Here is a 24608-nt window from a genome sequence, read left to right on the forward strand (position 1 = left end):
TTCACCAGCTTCTCTGCCCAGCAGTCCAATGGAAATGCTTCCTCCCTTGTCTGGGGTAAAGGGTGGGGGGGTACGGGGTTTCTAAAAGGTTTGCCATCAGTGCCCAAGATATTCCCTGTGGGAATGGAGACCACCGAACATCATTCTGATAAAGTTGAAGATTCCCTGTTGTTGGGACATCTGAGAGCTAGGTAGGAGTGGGGTGGTAAAAAGTTCCCCTGAGATACAGCTGCTTTGGAGAAAGAAGCAGGCTAGATGGTAGCTTCTTACTTTTTTTTTTTTAGTTTTAATTCATGATCTTTACTTCCACATACAGAGTATTTCATAAAATTATACTTCCATTTGAAAATCTCACTTAAATTTTCTAATTCAAGGAAAGAAAACAACATCTGAAACAACATGAATATAGATAAAGCAGAATATCTATTATATGATGACCTAAAACAGTTCATAATTTTTAAGGTATAACTGATTTAGAAAATGAATTATATGTACATATTATATTTAAAACTAAATTATCTCCACCATATTTGCATGAATTACATCCTGGTGAATATAAGTTTTAAAATAGCTTAAGAGCCATCAAGAACTGTTCATGTCAGGTAATATGCTAAACTACAAAGAACTAGGAGGAAACTAAGTTTCTTATTTGTAAGTTTCTGTGGATAATCACAATTATCAGAAAAGTCCACAATCAATCATCCTATCTAAAAGCATGAATATGTCTAAATTAAGTTGTCTAAAGGTAGAGGTACTCTTTATGATGGGATAAAAAAAAATATTTTACATGCCTCAATTGTAAAAAATTTCATTTTAGGAAAGACAATAACCATTTTATAATTTATTTAAAACCTATTCTGATTTGAAGAGTTCCAAGTATTTTTTAGCTTCTTACTTAACTCACCATTCTTTCTAACTTGTGAGATCAATTGTTTCTGCCTTCTGAAGGAGTACAAGTACTATCAATGACTAAAATTTTGGCCCCCTATGGCAAAACTCAAGTTGTTTCAGCCTAGTTATGACTCTGCTACAGCTATTAATAGGTATGATAAAGGTTAAGAATTAATTTTCTATTAGACATTTTATCAGAATTTTTAATTAGTAGACTAATCAGATCAGTTAACTACATTTCCCAACAAAAACATTGTCTTCTTCCTGTCAACTGTTTTTACATTTGCTTTTTAAATTTTCAATCCTTATCTTCTGCCTTATAATAGATTTTAAGGCAGAAGAGTGATAAGAGTTAGGCAATTTAGGTTAAGTGACTTGCCTAGGGTCACACAGATAGGGACTATCTGAGGTTACATTTGAACCCAGATCCTCTCCAACTCCATGTCTGGTGACCAATCCACTGTGCCACCTAATTGCCCCTCTACATTTACTCATAATTCCTTCAACCTCCCAATCTTTCTCCATTCATTAAATTATGTTTTTTTTTTTTTTTAACATCATGCTTCTTTACTGCAGGCAATTTTCTATGTTAAAAAAAAAAGCAATCCCTCAAACTTCTTGAGGAACTTTCTCAAAAGCTTTTTACAAATTTTAATTAACACTGTCCATTGGTTACCCATTGTCCATGAATCTGGTTATCCCCCCAAAAGAACTCTACTGAAATAAACTCATTGAATGTTAGAGTTAGAAAGGATGGACTTTAGATAAGTTCAGTTAGTCCAAAGTCCTTATTTTACAGAGGAAGAAACAAGTCCAGATTTTAGGTAAGAATTCCTGGTTTCTTTCATAGCTCAACTCAGGTTCCACTCTCCATCTCCTAAGCTTCTAGTGGCTTTGCCCTTCAAATTACCTAATAATTTAATAATAATTTAACTCTAAATATGTATATGTAAAGATGGAGGTCAGTCTAGATCATTACCATGCTGTTTTAAGCAAATGATAAAATGTTGTGCCCTAATACATTCATCAAGTAAGAACCCATCTTAATTGTTCACTGTAGGTGAACAGGACCTGGATATCTTTCTAGGTCAAATAAGAAGCCTGCCTGGAGATTTTTGAGGGGCTTGTTCATATGCTCTGGGGGCTGTATAAAACCCATGAGCTAACTAGGATCCTATGGGAATCTCTGAAGTAGATGTCTGGCAGGAGAGTGGAGGGAGACATCCCAGAGAAGCAATCACTTTGTGGGGAGGAGAGTGTCTTCCTTGACCTTAGTCTTGGCTAGGTCTCCTCTCCACCTCCCCCTTCTTTGTTCACAGGAAGGCCTTGAGAGTTTTGAATGGTGAGAAATATTTTGGACTTCTCGTCTTTGTAAAGGAGTCTCAGCATTCCACCTGAGTCTGTAATAGCAGCCTATGGTGGTAGCATCTATATATGGAGCCAAGAACAGAATAAAGAGGAAAGGCTGCTTTGTGGAGCCCAACAAAAGTTATACCAGACATAAGAACTCTTAAGCGTACTCCACAAAGGGGAGAAAGAGACTTCTAGGGGCTGTGAGAACACACATGTGCTCCAAGTTTGTATCCACTTTCATTTGGATTCTAAATGTACTGGTGGGCAAAATATGTTACAGTCTGATAGAGACTGAGGGTATGGGGAACATTTTGTACGAAATGCATTGACTAGGCTGCCATCCTAGCTACCAGTTTCTATTAGCTAATTAGGTCTGGTTAGTTAATTGATATTAACTAATAATCATGGGTATAAGTAAGAACAGTGGTGGGTTCCTGAGGGTTAAAATATTAGAAAATACACAACTCCAGCTCCTTAGGGCTACCCTTCAGAAGGGAGGAGAAATGTGTAGGGACTGCCCCCAGGGTTCAGACATGTTTGTGGGAGTAGAGGTTGGGAAAGTATCTCTAGAGCTAACTGAAGTGGTAAAAGGAGCTGGGAACAGTTTGGCTTATACTGTGAAAAGGCAGGCAGACAAGGAATGAGTGGCTTTAGCACACTAGTTGATAGGACAATGATTACCTATGAAATTAACATTAACGTCACTGAATCAAATAAGTACAAATAATAACTTTTGGGATATAATTTTCTATCATTTGCTCCACTAGGTTTTCCATAATTTTTCCTAAATAGCTTAACTTTTGGGTTTAAACATAAATATGGTAGCCCTAATTTATATTATCTTCATGACTGAAGAACACAAAATTTGAAGTAGCTTGGCTGCCCAAATAATTGTATAAGTTAATTACTTATACAAAGTCCTTGTCAACACCTTGAATATTGAAACCAAGAGAATGTCAGTGTTCTTAGATTTATAAAGGCTAAAATGGAAAAAACCAATCACAAAGCACTCAAAAAACACTGAAAAGTGTGGGGAATAGAGATAGCATGGACTCTTCTCAGAGAAGTACATCTGGCTGATCAGATAAGTGAGGTGTAGAAACTGAAACTTAAGGCAGTATATAACCTCCTCTTCCTTTGATTGGTTAAACTTCAGTTGAATAATTAGGATAATTGGGTTTGTAAATTGAATATTCTGATTAGCTAGTTTCTGAGATAAGATTGTAACTTTCAAGTAAACCAGCCAGTAGTGGACTAGAGGAGGAGAGGAAAAAAGGAAGTCTGTGCACCTTCTCATTTTCCATGTGTTTGCTTGCTGTAACACTTGTATCTTTGGCTTGTGAGTGCCAATTCTCTTTTTTTTTTCTTTAAACCCTCACCTTCTGTCTTGGAATCAATACTGTCTATTGGTTCCAATGCAGAAGAGTGGTAAGGGCTAGACAATGGGGGTTAGGTGACTTGTCCAGGGTCACATAGCTGGGAAGTGTCTAAGGCCAGATTTGAACCTAGTCTTTAGGTCTGGCTCTCAATTCACTGAGTTACCTAGCTGATCCCTGCCCATTCTCTTAAGGATGAAATAAAAGAGCCTTTGACTCACTATGGCTCAGTTCATGATGATTTTTGAGTATGTGGTTTTCCTCTCAAAAAGGAAAACCAAAGATGTGGTTGGGTATCTTTAAAAAAATGAGTTGAAGAACTATAACATTGTATTTTAGAAGATATGCATATAGTAAGATCAATAGTACCTGACAAAATCTGTTAACATCTGTAATAATTAAAATGGGTTTCACAGGGGACAATGAAGTGGCTCAGTGAATTGAGAGTCAAGCCTAGAGATGGGAAGTCCTGGGTTCAAATATGACCTCAGACACTTCCCTGCTATGTGACCCTGAGCAAGTCACTTAACTTCCATTGGCTAGTTCTTGCCACTCTTCTGCCTCAGAATCAATACACAATATTGATTTTAAGGTGGAAGGTAAGGGGTTTTTTAAAAAAGGGTTTGACAAATATAATTTTAAAAATTGTTGTAGTCACTATTTATACAAATTAGATATTAAGTCAGTAGGCTGTTAGTAGCTTTATTATAGCAAGGTAGAGATAGCAAAGCAGTAAATGTAGGAAGGAGGCAGAAAATATCTCCTGGTTAAGAATACCCTAAGTAAAGGTCTGAGTGCCTCCAGACCATGAATGGGAATCCGAATGCAAATCTCCTCAGAATCCAAAGTCCAAATCGGGGAGGTGAAAGACAGCTGCCAAAAGACACAGAACTCCTTGAGGCTGAGCTGCCAAAGAGAGTCCCAGAGTCCCAGAGGCTCCTGCTTATATTCAGTTTTCTCCACTCATGAGCTCTCCTTGTCACATCTCAGGAATCAATCACAGTCTTCCAATTTGCCTAGCACTGGGGGGGGGGGGGGGGGGGGGCAAGGGGAATAGGGGGGCAGGAAGGGGAGGCAGTTGGGCGGGGGATTCCAAGTTCTCGATTAAATTAAAATAAACAAAGAGAGTTTATCATATCTGATAAGTAGCATGAAATTTGAGTACACACACAAAGATATCTCAATACTGATGACAATGAGAATTTATTGAGTATTTTTGTTTAGGTTATAAGTAGTTTGCAAGGTTTTTAACTGTTTAACTGGGTCTTTTTATGGGGACCATACAATGAAATATAAGCACTACTTATATCAGAAGTCTTATGTCCTAGCTCCAACTTACCTATCATTGGACAAAATCCTTAACTCCTCTTAACCTAAATTTTTCTTATCTGCAAAATGGAGATAATAATTGCCCAAACTGCCTCAAAAAGTTTTTGTAAGTGCTTCCTTTATAAATATGAATTACTGGTATTAATTGACTTTATTTTGGAAGTGAAGGATGCTGTTAAGTGAAGGATATTTTTAAGAAAGGAAGCCTGGTATACTAGATAGAGAGCATACCTAGAAGTTAGAAGGCCTGTGTCCAAGTGCTGCCTCTGGCAGAAAAGCACAGTGTTGAGCCTGGTCAAATTCCTTAAACCTTTTAGTTATTACCACCAGCAATTCTCCAAGACAATACATTTCACAAGTTGCAAATTTGCTTTTGGAAGTTTTCTCAGAGAATTCCCCATAGCAGTGAAAGCAAGTCTGAACCAAAAACCAAAAGATATTTTAAGAAAGGATCATGACAAATAAAAGGCTTAGTATGTGTAGTATATAAACAGGATGTTTCCAAAGCCTACGTGCAGTCTTCAAGTGTTGGAAACTGCTCTAAGACTTTTGGGACACTGTATATGTATTGGATTATATATATTTACAAATTTATGTTATATAAAAAACTAGTAACTATGTACTGTATTATTATCCTATAATGTAAAGGTTAAATTCTTTTGAGAGTAATTTTAGGATAAGAAACATGCTACCTCCCTGAATCCAAAAAGCGAACTGTTTGGAGAAGGTGATGGGAAAATGCCTTCAGAAACCCAAATGCTGCATCAGAATATCCAGTGAATTTTGAGATGTAGTGATTTGTTTTGTATGTATAGTTATGCTAAAGGAGACTGCCCTCTAATTGGCTTTTTGTCAATGCACCTAGCAAAACACTGGTTTTGCTTTCTCTCTCTTCTATTTCCCTCTTATCTCTAACTATTGTAGTTTCCTCTTAGAAGGTGCAACATCACATGCACCTGTAGTTAGACATTTTTAGGGGGACAAGATGATTATGTCAAATGATCAGTTGGGGGGGACTAGTCTCTCAAATGATCATGGGAGTATTGAGAAGATGGGATTGACTCTCCCCTGCCCATTTTTAGATTTAATCACCAGAAGTATATACATCCCACTTACATTTGAGTGTGAGAGGTCTGTGACCCACATGTGCAAAAGTGGGTGATGAATCAGAAACCACTGACTGCTCCCCCCCACCCCCAGTCCTAAGCAAAACTATAGACTATAATTTGTCCATGTAAAAGTAGAGGAAGGCACAGGAAGTGACGCAAAGAAGCGGTCTTTAAAAGATGTTACAACTTCTTGTGAGGCATTTCTTCCTTGTTCTTCTCAGAGTTCCGAGTTTGAGTTGGAGGCTGGTGAAGAATCTGCTTACTGGACCTGAGACCTTCGACTTGGTGAGACCTTTCTTAAAATCTCTCCCTTTGAACTACCATGTGGGTGAGTGAAAAAGGCTAACTCCTTTCCTGGATTTTCTGAAGGGACTAGCCTCAGGAGAGGCCTCCCTGCTTGAGAGAGGCTTCCTGACTGAAGCCCTTGCTTTATTCATCCCCCAGCCCTCAGCTCAAGGCTGAGGCCCCTTTTGCAGAGGACTAATTAGCCCTGCCTACGTTAAGCCAGGGGCCAGAGCAAAATACTTAGTGTGTTAGGTTAGATATCTTACCCTATCCTCTCTCTGATTTTCTTTCTTACACTCTTTCTCCTTTTGTAAATAAATTGCCATAAGAAAATAAATTGGAATTAAGTAAATAATTTAGTCCAATCCTTTCAATCCTTTTAATTTTAACCCCTTACATTCTGGCTCTTATAGTACAGATATACTTAAATATGTATAATATGCATGTGTAAAGTATAATGTATAGTAACCAAATTAATAACTTTAGATATATATGCATATCTATAGTTACTAATAGCCACTCAGCCCTAATAATAGAGATTCTATTGTTAAGTTAACACACTATTTTGCTGGATGATTGATATTACTTACCTATAGCCTATATTAAAGAAGGATGCTTTGTCTTGAACAAATAAATAACCAATCTGGTTTCAGATATTTACTAGCTGTGTGACTGAGACTTAACTTTATTCAACTTTAGTTTTCTCATCTGTAAAATGAGAATAGGAGCACCTTTCTTTCAGTTCTTATGTAAATCAAATGAGGTAAAATGTAAAGAACTTTGCAAAGCTCTTAAAGTGCTATATAAAATGCCTTTGTTATTATTATTTCAGGGTTAAGATTGATTCCTTCTAGAAAAATCTAGGAATATTTGGCTTGGTGTCAAGAGTAAGCTCACTTGTTAGCAACTAATAAGCATTTTAAACATTAGCCAATTAAATCTTGCCTCAGAAACTTAATTGCTTTAAGTCATTTAACCTCTATTTTCTTGTTTCCTCATCTGTAAAATAGGGATAATAGCACCGTGGCTATTAGGATTAGATGGTATAGAACACTTTGCAAATCTTAAAGCGCAATGTCACAAATTATTACTTATTAAAATAAAAATATGAATGGCAAATAAAAATGAACGCTAATTCCAGTAGGATGACATCCATTTACAGGGAAGTCCCTGAAAAGTGGGCGGCCCTGGAGCTCAGGCTCGGTGACTCACTCAACCCTCCCCACTCCTTAAACTAGGTGCAGGAACTCAGCACCGTCATTCCAGAGCTCCTAGGCTGGGGCCCTAAACTAGGTACTCTGGAAGGGGGGGAGCGGGGTCGCTTGTTTAAAGGGCTGATCTAGTGAAATAGGTGAAGAGACTGGTCTCTGGCCACCACAGCTTTTTCAATCTCATTACTCTTTCAGGTTTTCTCCCAGAGGGGCATAAAGATGCAGGAGAGTGATCTATACATATCTAGGAGCCATCGCCCCTACCTCCAGCCCCTCTTCCCCCCACTCCAGTTTCCGCATAGCACGCGGACCGGGTAGCGCTCGCTACGCTTCGCCCCTCACCCCTGGCCCCAGCTCACAGAATGGACCAATAGGGTGCATTTTTTTTACCGTGTTACACTGGGGTCCTACCAAACGCTATAAAATTCCTCCACCATTTCCCCCCCACCCCTCACCGCACCCAGCTGCTGCGCCGCTACGCAACCGCAGCCTCAGCCTCAGGAGCTAGCGTTCAACTCAGAAAGGAGGGCAGAGCATCGAGGAATGGCGTAGGAGCTCCTCCTGGGCCTCGGCGGCACGCATGCGCGCGCGCCCCACAGGACGTCGGAGGCGGGCTTGGAAAGGGGGGTGGTCTCGCGCGGTCTCAGGGTGGAGTTCCTGGCGGCAGAGACGGCGAGCGACGGGAGAGGAAGGCTGGCATTTCTTGGTCTTCGCCGGCGGAGAAGGCGGGGACGCGGAGGAAGAGTTCTGTAGTTTCTAGTTCTGGATCTTGTATCCTAAGGGCCGACCGAACCTGTGGCTTGGCGGATTCGGCGGCCCACGGGAGGAGCTGGAGGGTCAGCTGCGGCGGAGGTAAGAGGCGGAGCCGGGGGTGTGTGTCGTTGGGAGAGCTCCCTCAACAGGTTACCAGAGGGCGGGCGCGCCAAGCGCGATCGAGCGGGCTGGGGGGAGGGAGAGTCGGGGAGGGCCGGACCCCCTCCTCCGGCCCCTGCCCCTACCCTAGCCCCAGACCAAGTCGCTGTCCCTGCCGGACCTAGTCACGGAAGCTCTGCGGTAGAGACCCAACGCCCGGGGCTCCCAACCTTTGTCCCTCCGGGTAAAAACTTGGAAGCTGCTCCTCCCCTTGGCTCCACCTAGGAGGGGGGCAGCCTTTCTTCGCCCCCAGCTGCACTTAGTTCTGGTCTCTGGCTCTCCCTAGTTCCTAAACTGGTATTCCTCTCGTCTTGCTGAAGTAGTGAGAACTTACTCGGCGTGCCCTTTGTCGCCAAGGAAATCAATTTGGGGTATACATCCTCTGTGAAAGTCGATGTGTAAGCCCCTCCTTCACCTGATTTAATATTGTCTGCCATGTAGGTCCCTTTAAAAAAGAAAAACAGAAAAACCTAAACAAACCAAACAGCTGCTTTGCTTTTGGAGAATTATTTTTATTTAGGTTTATTACTCCAGAGATTTTAGATCCATTAGCGATTGCAGAGTGGACTTTGAATTTTCCAAGTTTTCTTGTACCTGCTTTTGATTTTAAGGACACCTTAAAGTAATGGTTTTTGGGGAAGGAAGGAAAGGTCACTCCTTTAATACTCGTTAAATGTCTTAAAATTTAAAGGATTCGAGTTGATGGTCTGTTGACTGAATGTGGTAGTATATGAAAGTGTGGTTTTAGTTGAGACTTGGCAGTTTAGGCTTTGTATAGGAGGCATCTAATGTCGTTTAGTTTATTTGCTTTTCATGATTTCAATTTCAGACAGCCATGAAGTTGATTGTTAACTAAACTGTACCACATGTGTACATGTGAAAGTCTCTTCTTATTGATATATGGGATAATATATGCTTTCTTACTGTTTTGATTTTGAAAGCTTAATGTGGAAAAAATACGTTTTAAGTATTTAGGTGTAAATTATAAGTGTAACTTTTAGATTTTAATAAGTAACACTATGCTTATGAATAATATGCTAATTGTACATATAATTACTCCAGAATTTAATAACTTATTAAATTCTGTCTCACAAGCAAATGACACGTTTGGGTGTTGGTGGCTTTTAACTACAAATAGTGATGTGAATGAGACTATTAAATAAGCTTTCTTGGATTATAAACAATGCAAAATGGTTTTTTTTTTACTGTCTTAGAATGTAGAGTGGATGAAGAGCAAGATTTATTTATTGAGGAAAGACAATTAGAACCTTTCTGAGCCTCAATTTCCTCCTCTGCTAAATGGAGATAGTAACACTTCCACAACTCATCTGGGGTTGTTGTGAATGCTTTTTATGTAAATAAATCTTAGCTATTATTATTTTAGTTTGTCTCAAGTAAGGCCTTCACTGAGTTATTGATGGAGGCACTGATCTAGGTCTCAACCTGTTCACCTTGCTGGCCTTTTGATCTACTATATAGACCAGTCTAGGTAGTGAAGTGAGTAGAGCCCTGGATATGGAAGGCCTGAGTTCAAATGTGGCCTCAGGCATTATGTCCTTGGTTACTGAAGTCATTTAATTTTATGCCTCGATTTCCTCATCTGCCTTCTGGAGTGGTTGTGAGGATAAAATGAAATATTTGTAAAGTGCTTTGCAAATCTTCAAGTGCTGAATTAAGGTGGTTAGAAAGAGGATGAGAGGTTTGAATTAGGAGATTTGGATTTTTTCTAGGTCTAATATGTTAAGTTTTAAAGGACTGTTTGAGTTAAAGTTGGAATCAGTTAATAAAATAAGGAAATAGTGTAGAATTTTTAAAATTAGTCTTTTAAGGAATATGCTATTTCCTATGCTATTTAGAAGTTTGGTGAATATTCTAGCTACTTATTGTAGTTTGTGCCAAATTTCTACTTTGAAATTGAGTTAAAAAAGGTTGAGGGGGAAAGTAGAACATTTATAGTTTGACTAGGTATAAAAATCCAAATGTAATGGAATAAAATTAATCATTAAGCATTTTAAAGTACCTACTATGTGCCAGGTGTTGTCCTGGGTATACAACTACAAAATCAAGAGAGTTCTCCATCCCTTTCACTACAATATTCTTCTGGGGGTTACAACTTGTTTACAGATAAGTAAATATTGGATATATACAAAATTCACTGGGGAGGAGGGTGTGGTTGCCAGGTGTGGAATCCTGAAAAGCCTCTTGAAGTAGGTGACAGTTGAGCTGAGCATTGAAAGAAGCTAGGGGTTCCAAGAGGTGGAGGTGCACAGGGCACAAAGGTAGGAGGTGGATTGTCTTACTGGTTGTTTGGGGGGAGGGAGGGAGAGAGACCGAGAGAGAGTGTGTATATATCTATTTGTGTGGGTAAATTGGAGTCTTTGTGAAGGGCTGTAGTTGTAATTGCTTTGAGGAGCCATCCTTTGGAACTTCATGAGCAGGAGTGTAAGTCTGACTTAAGTCTGAGCTTTGTGGAGGACTGATAAGAGAGGGAGAGACTGGACATAGGAAATCCATATGGAAGCCTTTGTCTAGGTGGGTGAGGTGGGGAGGACCTAAACTAGAGTCCTTGTGGTTGTGAGTAGACCTGTTGATTAGCTGGAGGACATCTAAAGATAATGAAAACCTTTAGAAATGTATGTAAATAAGTACTAGTTACACCCAACCTTTTCCAATATGAGAACTTTTGCCTACAAAATAAATTCCATGAATTCCCACACAATAGAGTGATGGCCCTTGGAGGGAGGAAAACCTAGGTTCAAGTCTGACACTTGCAATTTGACCTTGGCCATATTACTTAACCTTTCTGGAGTCTCCTCATTTGTATTTTCCAGAATAAGTGCTTAGCTTTAGTGCCTTGTACATATACGTGTGTTTATTCATATACTCTTCTTATTGGCTATTATTATTAAAATGTTCTATTGGATGGTCTTTGAGGTTTACAGATATCATCTCTTTTGATCCACACAACTGTGAGATGTGTGCTGTCTTATCCCTATTTTACAGATGAAACTGAGGCTGAAATGAGATATGAACCCACCTCCTTTGATTCCAGAGCTAGTGCTCTTGGTACTGTATATGACATGATCTGATTTTTAATTGTGTTTGTATTGTAGTAGTATCTAACAGGATATATGAAAGGCATTAAATTTTAGAGCTATATGAACAACTATTCTAGTAATATTGTATTACATTCTTCTGGATTTAGTTTTTCTGTTTGTTCTTAGTAACATATCACAGTCTTTCCAGGAACTTTGCCTGTATTGTCTGTCACTATTTTCTGTACCGTTTTGTGTGCCTGGGAAGAAAAATAGATATGCTGTTGATAAATCACATATACTGCACTTTTAAAGAAATCAAGCAGGAGTTTAGCATTAAAAAACATAAGTATGCAGTTGTTTATTTCTGTAAAGTTATTTGGTTTCTTCATGCAATCACCGCACATTTATTAAGCACCTGTTCTGTTCCAGGCACTGTGGTAAGCAATAGGATTTAAAAAAGAGGCAATTAGCTAATTTCAAATGGAAAATGTTCTGGATTTAATTCCTTTATGCGTTGCTTGTGGTTAAAATACATACCAATTAATGTACAACAGAATAAACCTTTGTGAATAAAGTGTTGTGACATTGGTAATATTTGTTAAAAGATATTTAAATAACATTTGTTTAATAGGATTTAAACTGGGATATTCAATGACTCTTGATTGAGACTGAGAAAGTTTGCTTGTATCCCTGTGTGTAAACAAAAGCCACGTTTTACAAAAGCCTTGATGGTGTTGAAGGGTTGTGTAGGATAAAAAAACTTTGATTAGGCCTTCTTTCCCAAAATAAACAATGGAAATAACTCCCTCTCCGGCTTCACCCAAACAACCTTCTAGATCCTTAACTAAATTGGTAAAGGAGTTCTTTTAATGCATTTGTGTGTCATGTGACTGCAGTCAGTGAATGCAAATTTAAAAATCAAAGTGGCTTAAGTACAGAATAAAATGCTACACTTCCTAAAAAATGTTTCCAAATCTGTCCCTTAACTAAGTCAAAGTTTCTTGAAAAAATGTGGGTATTCAGTAAAACATACTATTTAGTTCATTGTTTTGCTTCTGAGTTGTAGGGGATAAATTTTCCAATGTGCTGCAAAGAATAAATTAAGTCATAAAAATACAGTTAGCTATTTAGTGCCAGTGAATAATAATCCTTTTATTCCTATTCAAATAGTTTATTTTATCATGTAGATGCCATTTTTACCAAAGGTTGAATAATTTGATTATTATAAAACTGGATAATTTATGTATTTTTGTTCTCATGTGGCTGAAGTTCTTCATTGTGCTTATTGATTAAGATTCTTATCATTATATTGTTCCCTTCTCTTTCCTACTTGATATATTAAAACTTGACAGGTTTTTGGCTTTGGAGAGTCTTTGGGATCAAAACCAGCTAGAAATGTTAGAATGGGGGGACAGAGGGTTCCTGCTTATTTCAGAATTTCCCAGTGCAAATTTCACAAATCATGTTAATTCAGTGAATTTAGGTAGACATGGAGTATAAACATAAAATTTTTTAAAGCATATTTGGTGAAATTAGCACATTTCTCAATCTTAGTTATTTTATAAAAATAAAGATTTGAGTTCTACATTGTTTTAGGTAGATTATACTTTTATATTAGTCTTATTAAAACAATAGAAATCTGACAGCATAAAGCTGAGAATTTGTATACTACAATTTTACTTAATGAATTGAGGATGCTGTTATGAAAATTGATGACTAATACACTTTGTTTTGTCTCATTTTAAAAAGATTTATGTATTTGATGCACTTTCAGTGTTTACATTTTAGATGCTTTTATTTAAGAAATACATATTAAGCCTTTATTTAAGCTGTACCTATATTTGAAGTTATTAGTTTTTATGTTGAAGAGATATGAATGCAGCCCAATAACTTTCTCTTTGCCTATATCCTTCCTGAATTTTTTTTTTTTCTGGTTCACCTTTACTATTAAATAACTTGCCCAGGATCACAAAGCTACTAGGAAGTGTCTGAGGCAAGATTTGAGCCTAGGACTTATTAACTCCAGGCCTGACACTATCCACTGAACCACCTACCTACCCCTCAGTAAACATTAAATTAAAACTTCCTTAGTTTAACACACTGGAAATAACCAGGTCAAAAATAAACCACTCCCTACCCTCAAAAAGCTTACATTTTACTACTCAGGTAAATACATTTTACTATATAAATAAATACAAAGTAATTTCAAGGGGAAAGGGGGGAGGGGCACATCAAGAAAGGCCTCAGGGTTGGGCTTTTTTTGTTTTTTTTTTTTTTGCTAAGAAGTATTTTTTTGGGTTTCAGATGAGATATTTTGAAAGGAACTAAGGATTCTTTGAGGCAGAAGAGAGGAATAAGTGCATTCTAAAGTTGAGTGAAGTATTTGTGCAGAATCAGAAGTCAGAGATAGTTAGGAGTTTACTTTGGTTAGAATAGGACAATGATGAGGCACCCTGGGAGTGCCCTGCCCCCACCCCTCCAGCCCATCCAGGGAAGGGAGGAAGTGCTTCCATTGGGCTGCTGGCTGGATGGGTGGGTGAAATGAGGAGTGCCCTCAGTGAGTGGGCAGAGGGGTGGGAGATGTGAAAAAATGTTCTTAGGAGTGGTGGAGAGGGGGAGTGGAGCAGCTCTACTGGAGTCCCTCTGCCTTTCTTGTAATGAACTTGGATGGGTGTGGGTGGGGTGTCTGCCCACAGAGAGTGCTCTTCGTGCCATCTTTTGCACCTGTGCCATACATTCACATTCACTGGAATAGGGTATGTGTAAAGGAATAATATGAAATAAGATTAGCAAAATGAATAGAAGTCAGATTGTGGAGTCTTTACATTCCAAGCTGAGGAAATGGATTGAGCTGCCTCAGGAGCTCTTGGGTTCCCCTTCCTTAGAAGATAGAGTACAACTTGGCTAGTGGGAATTACTTTTTTGCATGAATTGGATTAAATCTAGATGCTGAAGTCTCATCTATCAAATTATGTGTTTGTATTATTTATTCTAGATTTAAATTAAAGCCCAGTTAAAATGTTAATTCCTTCCATCAAGCCTATTGGTAAGGGAATTCTATGAGATCTCACATAGCACCTTGTTTTGTGCTCCTTTAATGCATATGGTCTATTATTGTGCTTTATAGTTCTGTATATGCTATTAGACAATATGCTTCATGAGGGCAGAGACCTTATTATGTACACTTGTATTCCCCTGAAGGGTAAGCATAGATCTCTGCACACAGTACATAATAAAATCTTGATTAATTTCTTAATTTCCACTTGCTATTATACTCTGGGTGGTGATGGCAAAACTATGGCATGCATGCTAAAGACGTCCCTCCAAAAACCCCCTTCATTACTAGAAAGACAGAGGTCAGGGGAGCTGCTCCTTTTCCCCTCTTCATCTTGGCTGATGACATTTTTTCATATCATCCACCCCTCTGTCCAGCAGCTCAATGGGAGTGTTTACTTCCCTTCCCCTCTCCACCCAGGACATTCCTTACTTCACCTGTCCCTTTGCCCTCTGCCCGTAGCCCAATGGGAGTGCACAGAGGGTAAGGTGGGGGGGCTCATAGGCAGCAGCACTGGAGGGGATCAGAGTGCCTGAACCACTCCCCCCACCCCCACCCCTCCTCTATGTTTGCTGAGGACATTCCTCATTTCACCTGTCCCTCTGCCCATTAGCCCAATGGGAATGCTTTCTTCCTTCCCTGTGTGGGGTAAGGGGATGAGGGGGTGGGGGTGGGGGAGTATGGCATTGGTCTCCAAAAGGTTTACCATTACTACTCTAGGTGATTCTTTCTTAATTTCTTCATTGATAGGATCTGACTCAATGTCCTCTCCACTTCAATCCCTTGAAATCATACTTGGAACATGATTACTTAGAAAAAAAATCTTTTTTTTTTTAAAACCCTTACCTTCCATCTTGTAATCAATACTGTGTATTGGCCCCAATGCAGAAGAGTGGTAAGGGCTAGGCAATGGGGGTTAGATGACTTGCCCAGGGTCACATAGCTAGGAAGCATCTGAGGCCAGATTTGAACTCTGGTCCTCCAGTCTCCAGGCCTGGCTCTCAATCCCCTGAGCCACCCAGCTGCCCCCCCAAACCTTTTAAATTTTGACCCAACATAGTTCCTCAACTTTTATTGCAAGCACCTCCTTTTCCATCCTGCTTTTGCCTCTCACTACCCATAGATCACACCATTTCAACTCTACTACCTCCATGATTTTGAACATAGAATTTATACTCTGATCACAATATTCTGTTCTTTGATCTATCCTACTCCCTCTTCAACAAAAAGCTTATCTTTTTCTTTTAACCTGGTATCCCTTAAACCCTTTCTCATTCTTTCAGTATATCTCTCCTGCTTTGTTTTCATTTGCTTCCACATCTAGTCTTGACTATGGTCAGCTATTTTCATTAGCCCCCACACCAGAATCTCACATGCATTAAAGTTTTCTTTTTAACTTAATAATCTTTAGTTTTGGCCAGTTCTTAGATGGAAAAAAATTACCACAAAATCAAGTTAATTCCACACTAGCTTATAATGGATAATCAATTACAGTTTTCTCCTTTAGCTCTTCTCTAATTATATTGACTCCATGACTCAAAAGCCACTCTTATAGTTCCAAATATCTTTTCATTAAGCCACAGGCCCAGGATCACAGGTGATAGTCTTCTATTTCTCTGAAAACTTAAAAAATTTTTATTACCAATTTCATCACTCCCTTCTCCCCCTTTTACAGAAAAGGAATGTCACACCCGCTTAAGCAATATAAATATTAAAGGATTCTTGGAAAGGATAAAACCTTTTGAGGATCAGAATAGTATTAGGGAAAGGTCACTAAATTTAGCTTCAGAGGACCTGGGTTCCTAGTTTAGTGTCAATAATGACTTTGGTCTCTGAACCAGTTTCTTCTGTAAAATGGAGATAATACTTGCATGATAGTATCTTATAGGGTGGTTGTGAGAAAAGTGTAAAATAAATAGGTTTACTCTGTTAGCTATTGTGTGGTCACTGGATTCTCAGAAATCTTTACTGTTTTTGCTTTTGTTTCTAGTACCTTTTCCCTGACTATTTACCAAGAGGTCCAGAAATTAAGTTTAGTCACTTGTATGATAATTAGATTAAGCTTTTCCCAAAAGTACTTTTAAAAAATGTACTGTTTAAAAATACACCTGCATACAATATCAGTTAATTTTTGCTAATAGACCCGAGAAATTCCACAAACTAAGTTACCTGTAAAAAATGCCCAGAAACACAATAAAAGCATTGCTTTTATATAGTTTACAACTATATACTTTTCTGCAAATGTACAATTTTCAAGTTCATATTTACTTGCTTAGAATTCAAGAATTAGAATACAATTATATAATCTGGCACCATCCTACTATTCTAGTTTTATATCATGCCACTCCTCTAATTCCATTCTCCAGTCAAACTGCTACTCAATCTTCTAGAAATACTCTATAAAGATCTTTTGATCATGCTATTCTTGTGCCTGTTTTCTTTTTTTTTTTCCTGTGCTTAGAGCTAATTTTTATTTTTGAATTTATTTAGTCAATTTAGAACATTATTCCTTGGTTACAAGAATCTCATTATTTCCCTCCCTCCCTTTCCCTCCCCCCATCCCCCAGCGGATGCACAATTTCATTGGGTATTACATGTGTCCTTGGTCAGAACCCATTTCCATGTTGTTGGTGTTTGCATTAGGATGTTCATTTAGACTCTACATCCCCAGCCATATCCCCTCTACTCATGTATTCAAACAGTTGTTTTTATTCTGTGTTTCTACTTCCACAGTTTTTCCTCTGAATGTAGAAAATGTTGTTTTTCTTATTGATTCCTCCAAATTGTTCAGGATCACTGCATTAAATCTTAAAAGATGAAATTCAACAGTAATGGAGAATGGAGATACCTAATGGAGAAGTCCATTACATTCAATTGTACCATTGTGTATTGGTCTCTGTGTACGGTGTTCTCCTGGTTCTGCTCTCTCAGGTCCTAGAGGTCATTCCAGTTCCCATGGAATTCCTCCACTTTTTTATTCCTTTGAACACAATAGTATTCCATCTGTGCCTGTTTTCTCCCTCTTTGCCTGTTGAATTCCTCCCAATCCTGTAAAGCCCAGCTCAAATGCCAGCTCTTTGAAGTTACAGAATTACAGAGTTGGAAGTAACTGCAGAGGGCATCTAAATCTATATCTGAACAAAGTTCTGCTGTACCCCCAAATAGTCATCCAGCCTTTGTTAACTGAGGTAGCCCATTCCACTTTTGGATAACAAAGGCTGCCATGTTATAGTGCAGTAATGGCAAACTTTTTAGAGACAGAGTGCCAGGTTCTGCCCCCTTCCCTCCCAGAGACCAAGTGTTGCCACCTGGCTCCTCCCCCCACAGGGTGGGGGAGGAAACACTCCCATTGGGCTGCCTGGCAGAGGGGTGGGTGATGAGAGGCACATGTGGAGAGGGGGAGGAGAGTAGAGCTCTCCACTTCCCTTCAGGCTATGCTCCCCTCAAACTTAGCTCCTCTCTAATCCACTATGGGAATCACCTTCACCACAGGCTCAACCGGCATGAGAATGCAGCATTTGAGCCTCTCCCCATGTACCTTACCTCAGACACTTTACCCCAGACAGGGGAGAGAGGAAGTGATCCCTTTGGGTTGCTGGGCAGAGGAGTATGAGAAGTGAGAAATATCCTCAGGTGCATGGAGAGGGGGAGGGGAAGGGGAACAGTTTCGCTGCAAGTCCCCCAGGCCTTCTAGTAATGAAATCTGGTGGGTGACTGCAGATGTACCCACAGAGAGGGTTCTGCGTGCCCTTTTTATGCATGTGTGCCATAGGTTCGCTGTTATACTTCTAGTGGATTGAATACTAGCCTTAGATTTGTAGGAAGACCTGGGTTCAAATGTAACCCTAATGATAACTGTCCATGGATAAATTACTTAAACATTCAGTGCCCCAAGCAGTTCTCTAAAGACTTTAAGTTGCAGATTTATAGTCCAGCCAAATTGACCTTGCTATTCCTTATTCCATCCCAGTGCTTTTGTGCCAGCTGTGTTCCCCATGCCTGTGATACACTACTTCTTGCTATGAGATAGACCTCTTAGAATACCTGGCCTTCTTCAAGATTCATCTTAAGTACTACTTTTTGTATACCTTTCCTGATCTAGCAGCTAGTGGTACTTCCTTACTACTTCCACTCCCTTCTATTTTGTATTTGTATGTTGTCCTCCCTTGTAGAAAGCTCCTTCTAAAAAGTTCTTTTCTCTCCTTTATACTTCTCTCCTTTTGAGGGGAATAAAAAAGAAACATTCCTACATCTACCATATCCAAAGTAGTATGTCTCATTTGCATCTTGAATTTTATCACCTCCCTTTTCAGGAGGTGGTTAGCATGCTCAGTTGTCCAGGTTGCTTGTTTTTCAGATGTTGGACTTTATCATATTGTTATTATATCGATTGTTCACCTGGTTTCCATTCTGTATCATGTAATACAAATCTTCCCAGGTTTCTTTGAAACTTATCTTTTTCATAATTTTTTAATGGCACAGTAATATCCCATTATATTTATGTAGCACAGTTTGCTCAGCCATCCTGCAATTGATGTAATAACATGATCAGCATTTTTACTTTTGTGCTTTTTAATCTCAGCATATAGGACTTGATAAATCCCTGATTTTTATTTATTTATTTTTGGTAGAGGCAAAGGCGTTAGAATTCTCCCTTCACTGGCAGACATAGCTTTGATTTTAGGACACATTCCCTAACTTTTTTTGACTGATCTCTAAAACTTGCATGTTGTTTCTAGCTCTATTCTAAGATCAACCAGAATAAGTCTAATCCCTCTTCTATGTGAAATCTCTTAATATCTTTGAAGGAAATCATGTTTGCTTAAAGTCTCTTCTGCTTCAGGTTAAACTTGCCCAGTTCCTTCAGCTGATCCTGCTATGGTATGGTCTTTGAGGCCTTTCACCATTCTGTTTACCTTCCTCTGGTTGCTTATTAATGTCTTTCTTAAAATGTAGTTTCTAAATGTCCTCTGAAAAGAGCAGAGTACAACAGGATTATCACTTTCCTACTATGCCTCTCAAAAACACCTTAAATTGAATTTAATAATCTAGTACATTTCTCCCAAAAACTCCCAACTTTTTTGCAGGTACTTTTTTCTAGACCTCAATTGTATTTGTGAAGGCTTTTGAATTCAAATATAAAATGTGACATTTTTGAATTTAAAAGGTGTTTAATATTTGTTGAATTTATTGATGGAATTCATTGCCAGTTATTTTCTCTTTAAATGTTGATTACTAAATTGGGGTGGGGGTGGGGGTGGATGTGGATGGTGGATACATAGGATCTTCTGACAGTGCCATTTCTTATGGTACATTGTTTCATTGCATTCATTTATAAAATTAGCCATTTCCCATTAGCGGACACTTAGGTTTTTATTATGAAAATTGTTAGATTCTTGTGCAGATTTTTTGGTTTCTTTGTTTTCTGTCAATAGCATCTTCAGGTGAGTGCTAGTAGTATTATTGGATCAAATGGTTTAAAATTTTATAGCTCTTATATAAGTTTTGCTTTCCAAAAAGATTGAACCAATTCTTATCTGTGTTGGCAGTGTAATAATAGTATAGCTGTTTTTCAAAGCAGTCCCAGCACTGAAATTTATTGTGATTTGCTATTTATATCTCATAGTTTTATGTTTAATTTCTAGTGATTATGGTATCTGAACACTTATTTCTTTTGAGAATTGCCTGCTAATATCTTTTTTCATAAAATAAAAATACTTATTAAACATTTTATTATAACTGTTACTTGTACAACACTTTTAGATTTGCAAGTCATCTTAGATCCATTTTTAATTTTAATTTTCATTTAGATTTTCATTTTTTAAACTCTTACCTTCTATAACCAGCTATAAGACAGAAGAACTGCATGGTGTAGGCACAGTTGTGGTTAAGCAACTTATCCAGAGTCACAGAGCTAGAAAGTCAAATTTGAATCCAGATCCTCCTGACTCGAGGACTGGTGCTCTATCTACTGTGCTACTTGGCTACCCCTTATTATCTCTATTTTAAAGATGAGGAATTTCAGAGTCTGAGACCTTTGTGACTTGCCCATAGTCATCTAGTTGTCATCTAGTTTCTTTTGTTTTTATTTAATTAGTTAATTTAGAATTTTTTTTCATGGTTACAAGATTCACGTTCTTTCCTTCCCCTCAACCCCCTCCCGTAGCCAACACGAAATTCCACTGGATTTTACATTGAGCAAGACCCATTTCCATATTATTGATATTTGCACTAGGGTGATCATATCCCCATCGACCCATGTGATCAAGCAGTTGTTTTTCTTTTGTGTTTCTACTCCCACAGTTCTTTCTCTGGATGTGGGTAGTGTTCTTTCTCATAAGTCGCTCAGAATTGTCCTGGATCATTGCATTGCTGCTAGTGGAGAAGTCAGTTACATTTGATTGTGCCACAGCATAGCCATCTCTGTGTATAATGTTCTCCTCACAGGAGATTCTTGAGCAAGAGACTGGCATGTTCGGATTTATTCATTAGGAATATCTCTTTGGCATCTTTGGAGCAAGGAAGAGACTACAACAGTATTGGCATATGTACCTAGCTGGCACTTGAGGAGCTGCTCTGTTCCCTCTCTTCTCAGCACCTGAGGACATTTTTTGCATGTCCCACCCCTCTATCCAGCTGCTCAAAGTGAACACTTCTTCCCTCTGCTGTCTGGGGTAATGCAGGGAGCTCACAGGCAGCTTGAAGTTGCAGTTTGGGCACCTGAACTTGAAAACCTTTGTCAACACTGGACTAGAGGAAGGAAAGTCAATTGGTTTCGTGAGAAGTGGTAGGGTCCTAGACTAAGCTAATTCTGGTGTGAATAGAGAGAAAGGGACAGTTAGAGAGATGGCAATTTAGTGGATTTGAGGGAGTCTTAAAAGCAGAGGATGACTCTTAGTTTGTGAACTAGTAACCTTCAAAAATTTAGGGAGTTAGAGTTTGGGGGGGGAATGAGTTTTTTGTACATGGATGAAAGCCTAGAGTTTTGGAGAGAGATGAGAGCTAGATGTGTAGATTTGAGTTAAGTGTATTGAAATAATAGTCAAATCTATGAGAACTATTGAGATAATTGAGTGTACAGTAGAATATAGAGTGAAAAGAGGTCCTGAGATAACTACGACATATAAAGTTAGAATGTTAGAGTGAGAAGGGGAGAAGACCCAGTACAGAATTCTGGGCCTTTGCACAGGGTACAAGAACTAAATGATGAACAGATGGTGAACCTGAAAATCAGTCAACAATTCTTTACTCTGTGCCCAACACTTTTAAGGGCTGGAATATAAAGAAAAAGCAAAAATGATTCCTGCCCTCAAAGGACAACATGTACATAAATTATAAGTCATAAAGAGTTTCCTTGTAGGGGAAGGTATTATTAGCAACTGAAGTTACTTGGGAAGATCTGCAGAAGATGGCTCTCTATCTGAGGCTTAGAAAAAGCCATGGATTCTAAGAGGTGGAAGATAGGAGAGAGTATTGGAGACATTGAGGACAGCTAGTCCATGGAGATGGAAGACAGTGAGGAACAGCAAGTAGACCATTATGATTGGAAAGTAGAATTCATGGATGAGAGTAGTGTCAGAGAAACTTTAAAAGATATGGGACAAAGTGGTGATGAGCTTTAAATTCCAGAGGTTTGGATTTGAGCCTAGAGGTAATGGGGAGCCACTGAAATATAGTCATACTTCTTAATAAGTACTTGTTAATTGATTGTAAAAGAAATATGTACTTGGTGAATTGGTGTATGTAATATATATATAGAGTGTTTAGACTTGGAGTCCTGTACACCAGGATTCAGATCTGGTCTCATATACTTTAGTCTTTTTGAGTCTCAGTTTATAACCAGTAAAATGATGTATGTTAATTATAATACTTATAGTATCTACTTCACAGAGTTATTGTGAGAGTCAAATGAGATAAAGTATTAAATTATTTTGCAACCACAAGGTGCCATATGCATATGTTATTAATATAATTTTTCTTTTGTGAGTCCCATGGGATTAAAGTTTTGATTACAAATTGTTCCTTAACTGGGGAAGACAAGGGAAGATCCTTCTTACTCCAGGTTTTCTATCCACTGAGCCATCTAGCTGCCCTGACTCCTCGAACTTCTGAGCAAACTTTCTGGGGGGAAAAGTTGACCTTGAAACAAAAAAAAAATCTGTTTTAAAAAGGTAATATTTACCAAAAGGGTATATTTTTCCTTTACCTTAGCATATGATGTTGATCTATTCAGTGTCTGCAAAAAGGACAGCCTTGATTTTTGCCTATGTTCTAGAAGCAGTACTGCCCCTCAGAATGCCTGCTCCCTCTTTACTGATCCCTCTCAGCTTTGAACTGTGGTGCAGAAATGGGTAGAGGAAATTGAGTTGCCAAAGTGTCTGGGGCTTCGTGTCCAGTATTAGCACAGAGTTGTCCTGTAATCTTTCTGATTGGTTTCCGGGTTCCCTTACTGTCTCAAGCTTGAGAGCACCTGAAGCTGCTACTGTTAGGCCTACAACTGGCATTTCTTTCATGTGGGTGCAGGATGAGCCACTCCAATGTCTCAAATCTCTCTTTGACCTATGTTATCGTGAGCTGGAAGAATGTCCCACTCTGACCTTTTGTTGGTTCTGTCCCTCCAGAATTTGACTTGAGGTGTTATTTTAAAGATGTTTGCAAGGAAATGTTAGGGGAGTTCAGCTGAGTGCTTTCTCTACTTTGCCATCTTGGCTTTGCCCCTGGAATTCCTCCAAATTATTTATTGATTAAACTTATTAATGGTCTTGAACATTTGGAAACATTTCTGTTTTATACTTTTTACAGCAACAAACTAGGTTAGGATGTTTCCTTGTTCTGCCTGATGAGTTGCAGAAGAGGTGGAATTTGATATAGTGTGTTCATGGTATGCCCACCTTTTTTGTTTGTAATAGTTATAAAAACTTTTATTCTACATAGGATCCCACTCTCAAGTGTACAGTGAGTACTTCTTTAGGAGACTCTTGACTGAAAATGACCAAGTTAGACAAGATACAGGAGAGAAGTACCTACCCTAAGTCATAGCTGAGTGTTGGAAGTAACATTCTGAAAGGCCTGAAATGTGAGAAGCCTTGTTAGTTAAAATCATGGGGAAAAACAACACTAAGACTGAGGTAAACTTAAAACTTGGAAGAAAAGCAGGGAACAAAAGAGGAAGCTAAAATTCAACTCAGAGCCAAGGTTTGTATAATGTGTGTATACATATATGTTTAAGTGTTTGTAGACATATACAATGTATATAAACCAATAATAAACCAATGTATAACAGAGACTGGAGTTCAGAAAGTACCTTGACAGGCCAGAACTCAGGGCCAGAATTAAGAAAATTAATTTTAATATGGGTAAATGAAAAGTCAAAAATTAAATAAAAAAAAAGTTCATAAGATATGAGGGAGGTATGGCTAGTTATGGGTTTGTCTGGAAAAGACCTAGAGGTTTTAGTGGATTGCATACTTAGTTAACTGTGTAATATGATGACCATGAAAAGTAATGCAAGATTAGGCAGAATTTGAGTGGCATAGGGTGCAGGATTTAAGAAGTGAAAGTTATATCCTGTTTTATCCTGTCCTGGTCACATGTTAGGAAGAAGGTAAACAGTATGATGACAGGTATCAAAATCATGCCATATGTAAAGATATAAAGATATTATATATCATATAAAGATATTATATATCATATAAAGATAACTGAAGAAATTGAGTGTTTAGCCTAGAAGTCAGAGAAGACTTGAAGGATAATGAAAGTTTAAATATTTGATATCTTCTTTGTGATAGAAGAGGGATTAGACTTGTTCTGCTTGGCCTCAGAAGGTCAATTACAAGCAAAAGGTTAAAGTTCTAATGAGGCAAATCCAGGCTTGATTTAAGGAAAATTTCCAAATGATTGAGATTATTCAAAAGAGAAATGGACTGCCCTTGGGAGGTGGTGAGTTCCATATTATTGGAGGTCTTCAAGACAAAACTGAACTTGGTAAGCTACTATAAATGTCTAGAATATAATTTCATTGTGGATTTTATTACCATACAGCATCCTTT

General features: G+C 38.5%; 1 protein-coding gene across 1 annotated transcript in view; it reads left to right on the plus strand.

The window, feature by feature from the left end:
- Nucleotides 1-7864: 7864 nt before the first annotated feature.
- The window catches only part of PALS1 (protein associated with LIN7 1, MAGUK p55 family member), a 145484-nt gene continuing 128740 nt past the window's right edge, over nt 7865-24608 (plus strand). Inside the window, exon 1 of the mRNA XM_001369870.4 lies at nt 7865-8406. The gene's annotated coding sequence lies outside the window, so the exon portion shown is untranslated. The remainder of the gene's footprint in view (nt 8407-24608) is intronic.

Source organism: Monodelphis domestica, chromosome 1, assembly GCF_027887165.1.
Source record: "Monodelphis domestica isolate mMonDom1 chromosome 1, mMonDom1.pri, whole genome shotgun sequence".
NCBI classification, from domain to species: Eukaryota; Metazoa; Chordata; class Mammalia; order Didelphimorphia; family Didelphidae; genus Monodelphis; species Monodelphis domestica.